A 4,773-nucleotide genomic window follows, 5' to 3' on the forward strand; every position below is an offset into this window, starting at 1 on the left:
CTTTCACTTTAATAACACTTTATCGTTGGAAGAATCTCTCCCTACTTTATTATATTTCATGTCATAATCACAATTTACACTATGAAGTGAGTGATTGTCTTTATTTTACGTGGATGTAAACTGAAGCCCAGAGAGGGTCAGCAGTTTTGCCCAAGGTCACACACCTATTAGGCAGTTGGTTCCTTATTTCATGCCCCCCATACCTGCAGTAATACAGATATTTCTCTAAAGTAGCCCACATTCCAGCCATCACAATGTACACAAATGTTGTCCCACCGATCATACAGTAGGGAGGGTCCAGGGGTTAGGGACCATCTGCCCTCTGCTCTCATTCCTCCCTTCTCCTTTCTGACCCCACCGCCCAGCATGGCACCTGGCATACGGTGGACCCTCAGTGAATGCTTGTTGAATGGATGAATCCTAGCCTTGCTTTGTAATTGTCTCTCAGCTTTCCCTTCTGTTAGCCAGGCCCCTGTGTTAGATTCCTCTTCCAGTTCTGGTAAGCTTCAACACAGATGTCATAAGAGCCATTTGTTGAATTGCTACAGTCTGTCCTAGGCTCTTTATACAATGTACCATTTATTCCTTGCCTTCCCTGGTGGCTTCCCTGGTGGCTCAGATGGTAAAGAATCCACTGGCAAAGCAGGAGACCTGGGTTCGATCCCTAGGTTGGGAAGATCCCCTGAAAGAGGAGCAACCCACTCCAGTATTCTTTCCTGGAGAATCTCTGTGGACAGAAGAGCCTGGCACGCTACAGCCCATGGGGTTGCAAAGAGTCAGACACAGCTGAGAGACTAAGCGCATAGCATTTACTCCTTAACAACCCTGTGAGGTGAGAGTTATTTCTTCCATTTTTTTTAAATTTAATTTTATTTTTAAACTTTACACAATTGTATTAGTTTTGCCAAATATCAAAATGAATCTGCCACTGGTATACATGTATATATTTCTTCCATTTTATAAGAGAAGAGACAGACTCAGAGAGAGAATTAGAAGTTACAAACTGTAGAGTCACAGAGTCTATTCAGTGTCAAACCCCAGGGCCTGTACTATTGAACCACCGTGTTGGTGCTGTTTTTTTGGATTTTGCATTTCTGATCTCGACCTTGAGCCAAGAATGAATCATATATATATATGATTATGATTGCTCTAAGGGCAAGAAAGGAGCAGTTACTTGGTGTATTTCTCCATAATTGTGTGTTAGTCGCTCAGTTATGTCTGACTCTTTGCGACCCCATGGACTGTAGCCAGCCAAATTCCTTTGTCCATGAAATTCTCCAGGCAAGAATACTGGAGTGGGTTGCCAGTATATAATGGGTACATGTGGTCCTGCAACAGAAATATTTTTTTTCAAGCCCCACATCAAGACACAACGGTCTGTTAAAGAATTTTTAAATAATTATTCATCTTTTAACTTTTTTATTTTATTTTTTAAATTTTATTCATCTTTTTAAATGAAATGAAGAGAGAACTCTCTTAAACTTTTATTTTCTATGCAGTAGTTAGCTGTTTAAAAATAATTGTGTCTTCTAATATTCCCTTTCGTCTTTGAAACATGATCACCCTTCCAGGTTATTTCTTTGTTCAGAAGGTACCCAGTACTTTGTTAGGGATTGTGCTTCTTCAGTTTTGTTTGGAAGATGCATTCCACACATGGTCAAGACTTTCCGTTCTGGGCATGGGGCTCCTATTGGCGGGATGAAAGGATTCTTTAGGTTAATGGGGGAATTTGATTCCTGGGCCACACAGATCCAATACGGTGGAGTTAACCAGCAAAGCACCAATGAGATTTTAGTTCAGCTCCTGGCTGTTATGTAGCATTCTCATCTCCTAGTCTGTAAGGAAGATGTCATTAGTTTATAATTCATTGAATAACCACTAATGAAGAACCTCTTGATCTTAGTGCCCAAATTAATTAATTAGTTCAAGGAACATGTATTATGAGTCTACCATGTGCCCTATTCTCATTTAGAGACACTTTTAATACACATAGCTCCTGAGCTGGTGAAAAAAAAAAGAATCAGTGATTTTTAGAGCTAAGGGTAAGGGCCCTGAGCAATCATGTAGTGTTTTTGTTTTGTTTTGTTTTGTTTTACTTCTTATTTATGAGAAACTGAAGCCCAGAAGGGGACTCAGAGTCAAACAGCTAGTTAGTAATTGCTGCTGCTGCTGCTGCTAAGTCGCTTCAGTCGTGTCCGACTCTGTGCAACCCCATAGACAGCAGCCCACTAGGCTCCTCTGTCTCTGGGATTCTCCAGGCAAGAACACGGGAGTGGGTTGCCATTTCCTTCTCCAATGCATGAAAGTGAAAAGTGAAAGTGAAGTCGTTCAGTCGTGTCCGACTCTTAGCGACCCCATGGACTGCAGCCTACCAGGCTCCTCCACCCATGGGTTGATATTCCTGGAATTTCCCTGGTGGTCCAGTGGTTAAGACTCTGCACTTTCAATGCAGGGGACATAGGTTTGACCCCTGGGCAGGGAACATAGATCCTGCATGCCACAAGACACAGCCCAAAAAAAAAAAAAAAAAAAGAAACATATATATAGAATTGAGATGCCAGCTTCTGACCTCCTGACCCAGGGCACTGGGGCAGTAGTCCAAACAACAGAACGTTTGTCAAGGAGTGTACCACACAGTCTCGGATTATATGTGGGTTTCGTTTGAAGAGGGACACAGAGAATCCCCCTCAACTTGCTTTTTATTCATATTTCATTTCTCCTAATTTACTTGTCAGCATGATTTTCAGTCTTCATACCTGCCCTGGTTTTGAATCAAGGGGAGAAAAGTCCAGAGATTTCCAGCCCAAAGTGATGTCAAGCTTGACAGCGTGTTCAACCCTGAGGGATTATTTTTTTGGTCTCCAAGAGCTAGAACCGGAAAAGGAAATTCCAAACCTTGCTTGAGACTGGGCCCTGTGATAGATTGTGCATGTCCCTTGGTTGATGTGAAAAGATGACTGAAACCTGCTCTGGGAGGGACCTCTGGCTTGATGCTTTCGGTTTTGTTTGACTGGAACGTAGGAGTTCTTCTCTAAGTGTGAAGTTACAGTACCTTCTGGCATTTTCTTTCTAACATAAACACAGCGTTTCGCATGTTAGGATTTGAGGATAAAACATTATCCCCAATGTTTTACTGTGATTTCCTCACAGAGGCCTCTAAGGCACAGTGAAAATGACTTCAGAAATTCTTGTTAAATGGGAGACTGGTTCACACTTAATACTACTTTATGACCTTGTCAGTTTACATTACTGATATGGAACTTGGTTCCTATATGTACAAATAAATGATCACAGTTGTCTAAAATGTAGGAAAATATTGTATCCTTATAATACCTTGTTCTGTGAGGTTCCAAAAGACCAAATAACATTTTTTGGACAAAAAAGTATCCCAAACTGGACTGCAGAATATCTGTACTAAGGAGGACTATGTATACATTTATGTAAGTTAATTTAAGGAATCATGCACGGTAACATTTGTAAAATATTGTTCTGTAACTAGTACTGTAGATTTCGATGCTCAGCAAAGTAATACAAGCCATTGAGAGGGCTTAGCACTGCTGAGTCCCTGTCACCTTTGACAAGAAGATCCCTTTCCCTGTCACGAGAATCACCCAGAAGGTTCTTTCCGCTGGGATCAGCACCCTCCCCTACCCCTCAATCCAGCCCCAGTCAATATAGCAGAGGACTTGGGTTAAGGAATAAGTGCAGTGTCCATGATGAGGGTCATCCCCATCACCCCATCTCACCTGTTGTGTCCATGAATTGCCAAGGAAATAACATGTAGAGCTTTGGGGGGTCCAGAAGCAGGGGGACCCCAAAATTTCATTTCCTGGGGAGGCAGTAGCTTGGCCAACAGAAGGGAGGAGATGGCCTGGTGTGACAGAGAGGGGACAACGAAGCCAGGCAGCTCCTGGCTCTGAGAAGTGGGGAGGGGATCCTGCTCCTGCCTCCAGGCCCCTTAGCTGGAGCAATAGTAGGCAGGTGTAGCTGGGGGCACGATCACCCTGAGCTCTAGATGAATATGCTCAATTAATTGGAAAAATAAAATAAAGTTTGAGAATCCAATGTAAATAGACCAAGCCAAAAATGCATTCAAAGTTTAAGCAATTTACAATTATACATTGTAATGTATAATTGCTCTACATTATAATATAGCATGTAATGGGCTTTATGAAAGAGTTATGGGAACACAGAGGAGGGCATCTAAATCAGATTGGATGATCCAAGAGGGCTTCCTGGACGAGGTGACACAAACTGAATTTAGAGGATGAGAATGCACTAACTAGAAAAAGAAGGGGCTAGGGAGAGTATTTCAGCAACAGCACGTGAAGAGAAGTGGAGGAAAGACAACATACGCTGCATTTTAGAACTGACATCTGGCTTCGAGTGGCTGAGAGAGAGGGTGAATGTGGGAGTGATAGGAGAGGAGGCTAGTGAGGAACCCACACCCAGATAACTCAAGACCCAGCGTGCTAAACAGAAAGGTTTTAAATTTACTCTGAAATCAGTGGGGATAGAACCTCCCTGGTGGTCCAGCGATTAAGAAACCACCTGCCAGTGCAGGGCACACAGGTTTGATCCCTGGTCCAGGAAGATTCTACCTGCCTCGGGGCAACTAAGCTCGTGTACTGCAATTAGAGACGAGCCCCCACTTGCTGCCACTAGAGAAAGCCTGCTCACAGCAGTGAAGAACCCAGAGGAGCCATAAATAAATAAGTAAATAAATCAGTGGGAAGTGATGAATTTTGAACAGGGAAGTGAGACGATCACATT

General features: G+C 42.8%; 1 non-coding gene across 1 annotated transcript; it reads left to right on the forward strand.

Annotated features, from left to right (window-relative positions):
• Positions 1-2,409: 2,409 nt before the first annotated feature.
• Positions 2,410-2,482, forward strand: TRNAE-UUC (transfer RNA glutamic acid (anticodon UUC)). The gene has a single exon. It is a non-coding gene; the product is annotated as a tRNA-Glu (tRNA).
• The last annotated feature ends 2,291 nt before the right edge of the window (positions 2,483-4,773 follow it).

The sequence above is a fragment of the Bubalus kerabau genome, chromosome 2, assembly GCF_029407905.1.
Source record: "Bubalus kerabau isolate K-KA32 ecotype Philippines breed swamp buffalo chromosome 2, PCC_UOA_SB_1v2, whole genome shotgun sequence".
In the NCBI taxonomy this organism is placed as follows: Eukaryota; Metazoa; Chordata; class Mammalia; order Artiodactyla; family Bovidae; genus Bubalus; species Bubalus kerabau.